Source organism: Garra rufa, chromosome 16, assembly GCF_049309525.1.
Source record: "Garra rufa chromosome 16, GarRuf1.0, whole genome shotgun sequence".
NCBI lineage: Eukaryota > Metazoa > Chordata > Actinopteri > Cypriniformes > Cyprinidae > Garra > Garra rufa.
The window spans coordinates 9880123-9893458 of NC_133376.1; the positions used below are offsets into that span (position 1 = coordinate 9880123).

At 45.3% G+C, this 13336-nt stretch overlaps 1 protein-coding gene across 4 annotated transcripts in view; it reads left to right on the forward strand.

Annotated features, from left to right (window-relative positions):
• Window positions 1-13336, forward strand: part of limch1b (LIM and calponin homology domains 1b) — an 87538-nt gene that overhangs the window by 18721 nt on the left and 55481 nt on the right. The gene's annotated exons all lie outside the window — the stretch shown is intronic.

The following is a 13336-nucleotide window of genomic DNA, read 5'->3' on the forward strand; positions in this document are numbered from 1 at the left end:
GAGAACAAGTTCGGTAAGCTCTATAATCATAATGTTTCCAGAAAAACAAAGGAAAGGAGACATCATTATTATTTCATTATTTTGGGTCAATGCTGTTGTAGTTTAAATTATATGCCCATTGGATTTGCCTAGTTTTTTATATCCAAGACCAAGATGGCGGCGCGTACACATCGTGAGACTCAGTGTCTCTCCAGTTTCTGCAAATTTGCAGTATTTTATCTGCTCATCTCGGGTCTGTTCGTGCAAAACAGTAGTGCCTTTACATCGTACACCCGACAGGAGCTTTTGGATATTGGTTTGGACATTCCCGACGGTTTTATCAGCAATCTTCGACTCGTCCGTGAAATCGCAAGATCACCCGAGGCTGCACACTCTACCCGGCCGGGCGGAAGTGCTCGTAGGCGGCGACGCGACCGTAAACAAAGACGGGGGAAGCGTGGAGGACTAAGAGCTAAGCTAAAGCTAACACCACACCAGCTCTCTTTACCCAGCATTTTCCTCGCTAATGTACGGTCGCTAGTGAACAAAATGGACGAGATTCGACTCCGCATCAACCACAGCAAGAGACTTTGGAACTGTAATGTCATGATCTTCACTGAAACATGCTAAACAGCCATATATATCGGACAGTGCTATTGCTCTAACATATCACCACACATTCCAGGCAGACAGAACGGCGGATGACTCCAGTAAGACCAGAGGCGGAGGATTGTGCATTTATGTTAACAAAGCTTGGTGCACGAACTCTGTTATTATTGGGAGACATTGCTCAGCTAACCTAGAGTTTCTCATGGTTAAGTGTAGACCGTTTTATCTGCCGCGGGAATTCACCTCCACCATAATAACCGCTGCTTACATTCCTCCTGACGCTGATGCCAAGCTTGCTATGAACGAACTTCATGCAGCCATCAGCAAACAACAAACTACTCACCCGGAGGCTGCATTTATTGTTGCAGGGGATTTTAATCACTCAAACTTAAAGACAGTACTCCCAAAATTTCACCAAAACATTTTCTGTCACACCAGAGGAAACAAAACTTTAGACCATGTATACACAAACATGGCTGAAGCTTATACTGTGACCCCCCTCCCCCACTTGGGACAATCAGACCACCTTTCTTTGTTCCTCACCCCCAAATATTCACCCCTCATCAACCGTGTGAAGCCATCAGTGAAGACCATCAAAGTGTGGCCAGTGGGGGCAGACTTCACACTTCAGGACAGGTTTCTACACACTGACTGGAGTATGTTTGCTTCTCAGGCCACCTGTGGCTCTCACACGGACATTGACAGATACACTTCTTCTGTTCTGGATTATATCAACATTACCATAGACAGTGCTACAACCCAGAAACAGATCACCATATACCCAAATCAGAAGCCATGGATGAACAAGGAGGTGCGTCTCCTGCTGAAAGCATGCAACACTCAAGAACTCTCAATCCACACTGGACCCACACCAGTTTGCCTACCGTGGCAATAGAAGCACAGATGATGCAGTATCCATAGCGCTGCACTCTGTACTCACACACCTGGACAATACAAACACTTATGCATGAATGCTGTTTTGATTTCAGCTCATTATTCAACACTGTCAGATCATCTAAGTTAATCACCAAACTTAGAGACCTGGACATTAACACCTCACTGTGTAACTGGATTATGGATTTTCTGGCTAACAGACCTCAGCATGTTAGATCAGGTCACATCTGCTCCACTACTGTCACACTCAACACTGGTGTGCCACAGGGCTGTGTGCTGAGCCCCTTCCTCTACTCCCTCTTCACCCACGACTGCAGGCCTGTTTATGGATCTAACTCCATCATCAAGTTTGCAGACGACACTACAGTGATCGGTCTCATCAGCAACAACGATGAGACAGCCTACAGGGAGGAGATTCAGCACCTGGCCACATGGTGCACAGACAATAATCTGCTCCTTAACACCACCAAGACCAAGGAGCTCATTGTGGACTTCAGGAAGGGAAGAAGAGGTTCACACGAACCCATCCACATCAATGGGATGGCTGTTGAGACTGTTTCTTCCTTCAAGTTCCTGGGGACCCACATTTCGGAGGATCTATCCTGGACCACCAACACCTCCAGCCTGGTCAAGAAGGCTCACCAGCGCCTGTTCTTCTTGAGAACAGTCAAGAAGAACCAGCTGTCCTCAGCTATCCTGGTGAACTTCTATCGCTGCACTATAGAAAGCATCCTTACAAACTGTGTCACGGTCTGGTACGGAAGCTGCTCTGTTGCGGAGCGTAAGGCACTGCAGCGGGTGGTGAAAACTGCCCAACGCCTCATAGGGAGTCCACTACCAACCGTTGAGGACATTCATAAGAAACACTGTCTGCGTCGAGCACGCAGTATTCTTAAGGATTCCTCTCACCCCGCCCACAAACTGTTTTCTCTCCTGCCTTCCGGCAGGCGCTTCAGATGCCACAGGACTAGAACCAGCAGACTGAGGAACAGCTTCTTTCCCAGAGCTGTCTCCTTATTGAACTCTGCCCCCCACTGACACCCGCACCTCTCACCCACCCCACACTCTCCCCACTACCATTGCACTATTTAATATTCTTTGCACTACACTGTACATACCCATTTGTAAATGCACATTTCCATTGCACATATACATATTGTAAATCTGTGATAAATCTATACATGTCTATTTGTAAATTTCTGCTTCAGTAAACAGCAACCTGTATATTATGTTCATATCTACCTGCAATTTACATTATAGTTAATAGCAACCTGTATATTATGTTCATCTATTTGTACATTCTAATTGTAGTTAATTATCATCTGTAAATTATGCTCGCAGTACTTCATCTGTAAATATTATCCATATCCTCTCCCTGTACATATCTCCTATAAGTGCACTTATAACTTATAAATTATACCTATATCCTGCACTTGCTGCTTATTGCACTCCTGGTTAGACCTAACTGCATTTCGTTGCCTTGTACTTGTACATGTGTAATCTAATCTAATCTAATCTAATCTAATCTAATTGTAGGGTCTGGACCAATCAAACACACAATTGTTCATTGGAGTATGAAACAATCACAGACCCCCTTTACCCAATCCACCACTGTAGGTGCCGGCAAAGTCTCAGATGGCCCACAAGGCCCCGGTTGCTATAGTGACCAGGACACCTCTGCCAGACCAGATAAACTTTACGACTCAAAAGAATGTGAATCGCAACTTCCCCAACCAACTCTCTCTTAAACAGACTGCAATAGTAACTGACTTCGTTCATTAATTCTTTAACAAACCTTCCTATGAATGAACACACCAATCCCCAAGTCAGTGTGTATTTCATTGTGGTTTGGGTATCTTGTCTTTTGGTGTAATGTTTTTATGCATGTGTTACTATAGATATGGATGGATGTGTTGTGCGGTGTAACCACATGGTCATGTTTGGTATCTCTGAATTCGTATTTTGATGGCCTAAAGGATGATGCATATTATATGTCAATACAGATCCATGGGGGGGGGGGGGGGGCTCACCCTGCAACCATGCCTTGAAACGCCATGCGGCCTACAAACCCTTTGAAGCCATGCGGACTCTCAAGGAATTGAAAAGGACTTTCTGAACTGAACACATACGGAACCAATGCACAACAACAAAAGTTTGCAAGTATCCGTTCTTTCTACAAACGTAGATAGCTGCGTTTAAGGCGTTTTATAAAAAACGATTTCAGGTTGTTCAGAACCGTTCATTCCTGTACCATGAAACTCTCTCTCACTCTCTTTTCTCTCTCATACTCTCTCTCTCACGCGTTCTTTGTCTATTTGTGTTTTATGTACGTTTGTCTATGTGCGATCGTTTGTAAGTAGAATAGTTTAATAAACAACCATATATTCACATATAATGATTCTCTGTGCTGAATGCTTACATTACAAAAGTCACCTAAACTGTTTCGATCTCATATTGCTACCTTAAGCCCTATTTTGTTCAATTGTTTTAACTCCCTTCTGATTAGTAAAACACGTTGCCATGACGACGAGCCAACGTCAGAGTAATGGGTATCACTGAAGAATTTGCTGGACAAAGAAACAAGTCGATATCATCATTACTGTTACTGATCAGAAGCTGGAAATTGCGTATATTTAATGACGATTATTATACACAATTTCCTGTGAGTTAAACTACTTTCCCTGACTGAAATGTATGTTTTAAATAACTCATTTCATCCTATTCATTGGTCAAAAAGACCTGGTGGAGAACACATGTGAAGTAAGAAACACTTGTACACACATGTTGATCAATTTGAAATTCTTTGAGCTAATAAAATTCTCTACATATTGGTGGAGAATGCGGGCAGTTTTAAACTATGTGATGTAAGCAACTCAGGAATAATATATGTGTCTCATTGCTTGTTTATTCAAACTCGCTCGTGACCCGCGTCTATTTTGTTTGTGTGTGTGTGTGTTAGAAAGGTGTGGACCCGCCCACCTTTAACACCTTCACAGATGCTTGAGCCTCTCGCACAGAGAAACTCAACAGCTGTTAAAGATGTAACTTAACTGCAGTTTATATATTGACCCTATAAAATGAAGAAAACTTTTATGGAGCGTCCTAAAGCCACCCTAAATTGAGCGTAGAAATCCTTTTTTTAGCGTGAAGAAGTTGATTGAGCGAGTTTCCTCTTTCACCTTACAAGGCCTTTATATTTATATTTTGAGTGTAGATAGATTAGCCATTGATGTGCATTCCAATGCTAATCAGCTATCTTGCTCCTTTGGGTTAAAACCTCAGCTTAGCTACCTGATAAGATTGACCCCTTTTGCTCATCGAATAGATTTAATATAGTAAACAACTTCGCGTCATTACTGTACAAATCTTGATCGAGTGTTATTTATTTGTTTTTGTGCAAAGCACACACAAGTCTCGTGTCAGCAGCCTGACTCAAGATCAATGTGCACGCATTGTAACTAAGCAACCTTTTAATAGTGTAACCATTCTATTAAGTTAAAGTTTGCAAACACATACATGTACCTGTGTTCAGTAAAACGGACACAAGAAATATACACCCGCGATAACGCGTCGCCATGGTAACTGCGCTTAGATGCGCGTTTAAATCCACACAAGGTGGAATCTGAAATCCTGCTTAAAAAGGTATTTCCTTCTATTAAAAGCTAGAAGTCTGTCTAAAACCTCTTCCAATACCTATGCATGATTTCATGTTTTTGTTTTCTTTGGGCAACAACGCTTATGGATAGTAACAGTCAGTCTCTCCCTTCTCTTTTCCTTTTTGATTTTACATTATTAATTCTTGTTATTTAAACCATAATGATAATTAACATAATGTATGTTTTTTTTTTTTGTGTGATTTAATTTTAATTATTTCACCGCCTTAGATTCAACTTTCCCTTTAGCAATTATAATTTATTTATTTATTTGCTCATTTAAAATTTTTAATTAAACAGTCTTGATTAAAATTTAAACTTTGACCAAATCGATCAAGTTGCACTCTCAGTACCCCGGGTAACTCAGCCCATCCCAGGGGGTCTGTCTCTGCTTTCTCAGCTCTGCCATTTCCCAGGTGTGACGACTCCATAGCGCCCCGACCCGGCGGGCCCCGTCACTGACCCTAGGGCTGGCAGTCAGCTCACTTTCTCTCTTTTGTTTTAACCCTTTACACCTCTCTTTCTGATTGATTTTGTTTTTGTTTTTGTTTTTTCTCGCTATTAGAGACTGAACCTGTCTGAACATCAGTGAAATCTTTGGTAACTACACCGATGAACTGGATAGCCCCAAAGTTAATCACTCATCATTAAGTTTACTCATAGGTTTCCTGTGTTTACCCACACAAATTACCTGCCACCGTCGATATGGCTAGGATAATAAGCGTTTAGTTTGCGTCACCATCTGATGACATCAGTTAAGTGCGCAACACATAGCCTACATTTTAGCTCATTAGTTCTGTACGGACTTGCATTGGCTCGTTGTGCTTTGTCTCTCCCTCTCTATTTGTGTCAACATGTCACCATCCAGTCCTGCCATCCAGTCCAGACAAGGCAAAGATGCCATCCTGCCCTGGATCTAGTGACTACAGCACCTGAGCGGAGAACAGCCGGACGACCACGCACACAGGCGAATGGATCACGATCCAGTCAAGAGCTACAGCTGCAGAGAACCAATCAACTCATCTACAGCCCGGATCATCAGTGACCACGCCCTCAACAAGATCGTCTGACTAAAGCCGCAGCGGAGAAAGCTTCACCCACGACGGAACCAGGACAGCGCGCAGAACCGCCTAGACCATCTGGATGTTCAGAGATAGCGGATGAAGAGGACAAGGACCTACATGAGGAGAGAGGAGAAAAGCTTCAAGACACGCCTGCAACACCCCCACAGACTGAGCGCAGAGAGCAGTACAGCAGAACACTCCTAAACAGCGGAAGCTCTCTTTACAATGGCCCCAGGCAGACAGCAACACTCATGCCACGGCCAAAGCCTCTTAAGGCCACCTGCAAGCAGCCTACGCCGAAGTTCAAGCAACGACTCTGAACCCAGCTGACCTTAAAGAACTCAAATGCTTGCAGATAACAATGTGAACAAACAGGAGAGCTCAACACAAAATCTCTCCCGGGGCTAACAGCCCCCCGTTCACACCTCACACGCCAGCAAGCTGGCCGGGAATCTGACAGCTGTCACCACTAAACGCTGTCTTCCTGAACACTGCAGTAGGCTACAACACACGCCTGTCTGCAAAACATTGACTTTTAAGCAAGAACATTGCCCAATGTAACCACGAGACAGATCTGCTTAGCTCCACCTCCAGCCAACAGGACCCCAGGCTTTTGTACCAGCAATCAAAACTGTCAAAGTGGAATACAGCAGCTAAGAACATGCCTGCCACGACCAGCATCTGAGCCTACGTGAAACGACGCGACAGGCACCGAGGGAAGACGGCATCAACGCCAGAAAATCTTTCCCCTCAGATATCCACATCACACTGTGGGTCACCACCCAAATGCTACGGCCTTCTTCCGTACAGCGATCGCTTGATTCAGTGGACAACATGCCTTGAGACAACATGGAGCAGACCACTTTCGCCGGTCAACCCGAAAGACGGCATCTCATGGATCCTCAGCAGACGACCTCTGCCCTCTACAACTTTGTGCGAGAACGACATGCTAAATTACTGTCGAAATCTGTCTCTTGTTCTCTCCCAGATATCTCAACAGGTCAAAAACGCCCTACCCAAGCCAGCTGAAGGAATGTTACACAACATCAGGCCTGGCGATTTTGTGGTAACCAAGGACTTAAGGAGGAAACATTGGAAATCCAAAAGGTGGAATGGCCATTCCAGGTCCTACTGATAACTCACACCGCGGTCAAGGTGGCACAGAGGGCTACGTGGATACACGCTAGCCACTGCAGGAAGGTTCCAGCGCCACTAGAAGGCAATAAAGATTAGCAAAGTGATTGACCAGCTGCCCCATGCCAAGGGGGACGTCTGACTGACTAAAGTGAACGAACATACAGTGGTGTATGGGAGCTGAACACGCAGCGACATCACTGTGTGGGAGTGATCTGAGATCAGTGCAGGCCAACAAATAAAAAAAAAAGGAACAAGGGCTTCTAGGAACAGAAACATTTTGGTGGCTTAACTGTTACCAAAGTAGAATAGGAAACGGCGTAAAAAGATTAAGCAAATAGTAGAAGAAGATAGAGCTGTGCTAGCTGGAAAGTGCTACATCTGCCTGAGGGGCAGATTGCAGCATTTGTTTACAGTAAACCATACCACACGGCCCAAAAGATGCAAGCCTGGAGCTCCCACGCACCTGACCATCAACACAAAGTGCATGTAGGCACCATGTACAAATCACAGATGGACACGCCCTTTCTTCATCAGCACCAACCTGCTGACTCGTGTTGAAACCACACATTACAAAGATTTGGGCTCAAGTACGGGAACTTAACCAGCCAGCCAACCGGTCAACTCATCGGAAGTCCACTGCCAGGTCACAAAAGTCAAGTGTGACATCCCAGCCACTGTTCACACGCTCCCAAAACTACAAGGGCACCAGGTACTTCATCAGATGTCAAGTGCATACAGCTTCCATCGCACTAATGCCTGACCACCATGGCCAACACTGAGGACACCTGTGCTTTGAACTTAACCTGGAATAGACAATGCAAAACCTGCTACTTCCTGTTTCTCACAGCCCCACGATACTCCCTCAACTGTGAGAAAGCCCTGCTAGATAAGACTACGCCCAGATGTTTACACTCTGGCGAACGAACTACCTGCATTCACCAAAAGGGGTCACTGTTCGGCTCAAAACACAGTGTGGCCAAAACCCTAACGGTGCACACACATTCAATGGAATACGTGAAGCAGTGCCCACTCTAGAAGCCACACCCCCTTTCTGAAAAGTAATCTTTTGCAGTGTACATACCATACAGGTATTTCAAAGACTTTAACACTTCCGTCATAAAGAGCCTAAGAGAAAATGGCCACTCAGAAGTGGTGCCAAAGCTGCTCTCCACATATGACGATGATGCAGAACTAACGTCATGTACATGGTCCCACGCACAGAACGACATGACATCAGACCAAGCCTACCTGCATCCAGGGCTACACAGAAACCACCTACAAGCTTAGAGAACTGTGAAAAGAACTGCCCACTCAGGTAAACAAGCGCTCAAGACAGTGTCACAAACACCAAAATGACACCTGCGCTACACCAAATCCCTGAGTTGCACACACTGAAGGGAGTATCATCTGCCATCCACTACCTCCACCCTGGTCCACACTGACAGCGTGGCCAGAAGGGGGGTGGATTACACCTGCAGCGGCTCTCAGCAGAGCCCAGCACCCAGATGACAACAGCTGCGCTGCACAAGCCATCCAGCGATGTGCCAATCACACCAGAAGACAGAGGGAATCACAGAGACCTGCCACCAACGTGTGATGTTTATAACTGTCAATGCCTGCAGACCAAGGATCCCACGCACACAAACCCATGTGCTTATAGACCCAAGAGCGAGGCAAGACACGCCCAGAGCAGGTACCTAGTGGAAAACGACAAGCCTGTCCCACTGCAACACCTTAAGCCGGGCCACCCGACACCACAGCACGAGTGAAAGCTACCTGGATCAACCCTCCTGTCGCAGCAACTCACAAGAACTCCCTCTCAAAAATTGCTAACCTGCATAGACTCAAAGTAGACTAAGCTCAGTTTCAAACAACAACACTCAGTTTGAAACAGCCGAGCATCAACACCTGTTCCAGACAAGCATTGCCATCACAATAGGAACATTACATGCTATTCGTGGAAAAACAGTGAAAGGCCCAGTAAAAAACTGAGGGATTTTGTGGCACCCTAAGGTTTTCAACAACAAAAAACCCACCCACCCAACCCAAGCATCGCTTCTAAGCCACAAGCAAACACCTCACGCTGCTTCGCCGCCTGCATCACAACCATGCACACTGGCTCCACCTACAAAATAGCTCTGCTATAGCAACCTCCACTGCTCCCAAGCAATGCTGACACTTAACCTTGCACTGCCCAACCACACTGAGGCACTAAGCCAAAAACAACTCAGTGATGTCACACACATGCTGCATCTAGATGACAACATCCTCACATTTGTTCCTGATAACCAAACACCGCCACAGCTCCCAACTTTCCAGGAACAAATGGGGGGGTCATTGCTGATGTATGCCCAAGATGCACCATGCAGAATACACCAGAGTACCAGAGCCACTACCAACGCAAAAGTGGCGCACTGCCAAGCATGCAGCGACAGAGGACATCAGAATATGCTAAGTTTGATGCCAGCTCGAACCAGCGGATTTCAAACGACACAGCCTCTCTACGATGCAAAGCAGCCAGTCGACGAGAAACATCTGTGAACGTTTACCACCAGATGGCACCAGAAACAACACCCCTGTGTCAACTAAGAGACCATCCTTGTCACCACCTACATTGCTCACCAGTACTTCAGTGAAACATGCCCGAGTGCGACACCTGCATCCAAAGAGCGCAGGAAGCCAAAAGCATGCCGCAGCCAGCGAGATTCACAATAGGAACTTGGTGATCCCTGCTTTAGACTAAGGGACTTTGATTTTAAACTAGTGATGGGAGAGACAAAACTGCTTGAGGTTTCAAATCAAACAAATCATTTGTGCCACAAATGATTCACTGTTGCGAAGCGCCCAGTTCTGGAAACCCCTGCTGGTCAGAACAGTGGAAGTGCAGTAAAAACGTAGCACCTTACCAAACCAATAGACAATGATTTATTGAAGGTGTTATCCATTAAAGGGGATCAACCATCCCTAATACCTTTAAATAATAAGGGTCTTTTGATGAGTGAGATTTCAGTAAATGTACGAAAGCTTGTCCAATCAGACTAACAGGAGATCTTAAAAGATGCCTCCTGCCTTTAAATGGGTCACTAAATGTGTACAATTTTAGTTGTTACAAGATTGAATACAAATCATAGACACTGGTTGATGAGACCTAGCATCGAACCGCTGAAATTTCAATTCAATTTTGAAAGTTATGATGTGTAAGAAGCCTCGTGTACTGAAATCACAATACTTCACAGTTTGATGCACTCCGAATCATGGATTCGAGAAATAAGGGATTGACTGAGGGTCCAAACCTGTAAGAAAAGCATGCTCAAGGACCCCATCACTAGTTTAAACAATTTCTCTCTCCCTCTCTCCTGCTGTCTCCCCCTTTCTCTTGGGCTCATTTCCTGCTTGGCTGTCACCCTCTATGTAGGCTCACTCAGGGTGGCCTTTCCTCGCGTACTTTGGTTTTAACCATCTTATCTTTATTTTGACTTCATTCTGCCTCTCTTTTATTTGGTTTAATTTACTAACCTTTTATTTAGCTTGAATGTAACAAATTCAGCTAAGATGATTTCAATTAAATTAGAAATTTAATTAAATCAATTTATTCACTTTTCCTTTTTGTTCCCTAAAGCTATTAGGACACTTTCATTTTGCTTTCACCTTATATTAGTTTATCCGACCATCATCATTTCTGTCGCAGTATAGGGTTATAGCAGTTCCAGGAACAGAAACAGGTTATTAGTAGACTAATTCCTGTCCCTCTCTATACCCCTCCTTACTTCTTAGCGGCCAGGCCTATTACACGAGGTACGGTTACCCTACCATGCTATTGGCCTATAGAAGACTATAAACACTTCCTACTGTTTCTGTTTACTTAGATGTTTGATGTGTCCCTGTTAACTTAGCTAACAGCCCCCGGGTTTTATGACCCTCCTGCAGCATTCTTACGAGTGACAACTGCTTAGTCATATCTCAGACTTAAACTAAATAAGGAAAGCCCTTCTTTCTCCCACTGTCTCTTTATGATTTCATTTCAGTTTGTTTTATTCTATACCTTCCTAGTGACCAAACCTGAGAACCATCAGTGCATTGAGTAAAAATGTGACCAAATGTACAGCATGGTCAGTAGCTGACCCTTGCTTTCATCCTGTTAAAGTTACTCAAACCACTCTCTTTGGGCTCACCTGCACAAAATCTCAGGGTCCTACCTCACTAGCTGCCCCACGACAGTTATTCACACCTTACCTGGCTTACAGAGCCAATCATCATACAGATAGCTTACCACCTCTGTTTGTACTTGCATTTGCCTTCTGCCTCTCTCTCTCGTGTCTCCACAAGTGAACCAGCGTGTCTCAGACATCCAGCCCTGCCACCTACCAGGACCAACTGGAGACTCAGCAGAGTACAGAGAACGGCATCCTTCAGCCTAAAGCAGCCAACGGCCTGCAATGGCAGAGAAAGGAACAGCAGGACTGCGACAAATGGACAACTCACATCCAGCCTGGACAACCAGGAGCTGAGCAGCATCATCTTCTCCTTGGCCCACACCCTCAAGGGCCTCAGACAGGAGGTAAATGAACTGAACCTGCAAGTCTCCGAGTACCAAAATGAACCGACACCCGCTGGAGAAGAGAAGGAACAGAACAGACGCAAGGAACCTGACAGAACAACTTAAGGAAATCGCCTGTCCACAGAAGGCTTTAACAGCTGCCAGACACAGGGAGCAGTTTGAAAAAGCTACCAGACAAGACACAGACAAAGAACTGTTCCACGCAAAGTCATTGTTCAAACAGTGTACCAACTTAATAAGAGAGACACAAGAGCCAAAGTCGTAGAAGGCCATCTGCATGCAGCCAGAGCTGAAGTCCGGGCTTTAACTCAGCAATTCGGCAATCTTAAAGAGGAGCTCAACATCACACAGCCAGCAGTGCAGACCCCCTTATCCCTGTATGCAGATACAAGGGGGGGGGAGGGGCAAAGCCCTCGACACAAGTCAACTTCCTGAAAACTTCTGCAGTGTCAGAAGGAAAAGGACTCATTCAAGTGAGTCCTGAAACAGCACATGAAGTGACATGATCTCAATCGAATGGACACAGACATCCCTGCATTCACACCAGAACTTGTAGGAGACAACGATGTCCATGCCTACCTGGGAGACATTTGACTTTCACCTGCGGTCTTGGACCAGTGTGAATCACCAAGATAGACTCCGTCTGCTCTGGGTCACCTCTAGCCCAGAGGTCCAACGCTTCCTGGCTCGACACCCAGGACCCATTCAATCAGACTACCAGCAGCTAAGACAAGCTATCATTAAGTAATTCTCAGACTCGGAGTCTGAACATGGACTGAACGCTGCCCTAGCCACTCAACAGGGCTATAATGAAACTCCCTTTGCTTACTGTCATAGACCTCAATGAGCTTACTTCGGAGCTTGCAAGGGCTTACTTCAAGAGCCTTTTCATCCGAAACCTCCAACCTATTGCAAGTCACCATTTAGGCATGCTGGCCTGCCTCCACTCAATGCCTTTAACAACTGTGTCACCTGGCACAGAAAGCCTTTAACAAACACACACAAGGCCTCCTCAGAAAGGTTCTTAAGACCCCACTGACTGTGATCTACAAAACCCAGAGGATAAAGTTGGCACCAGAAGGCACCCCGGTATGGCTTCAGCGCAAGACCCTCCTATAAAGATTCCTAGTCAGCCTAAGACTCACAACATGAAAACGTGCTCAAGGGAAGCAAGAGTCTCCATTAACAGATTTTGGATTTGGCTGCCTGAAAGGAAATCTTAAATGGACATCTAAGCGTTACATGTCAACAGACTATGCACGGCCCTCTTGAAACCTACAGACACTTGCTACATGCAATTTGAATGGACACTGCTGCGTATTTCCACAACAATGACTTGTCACAGGAACACTGCCTCCAGAGAGCACAAATGTCATGACAACAGACTGTAAGCAAATCACCTGTGCCATTTAAGCTGACGATACCTCGCAACCCTAAGATAG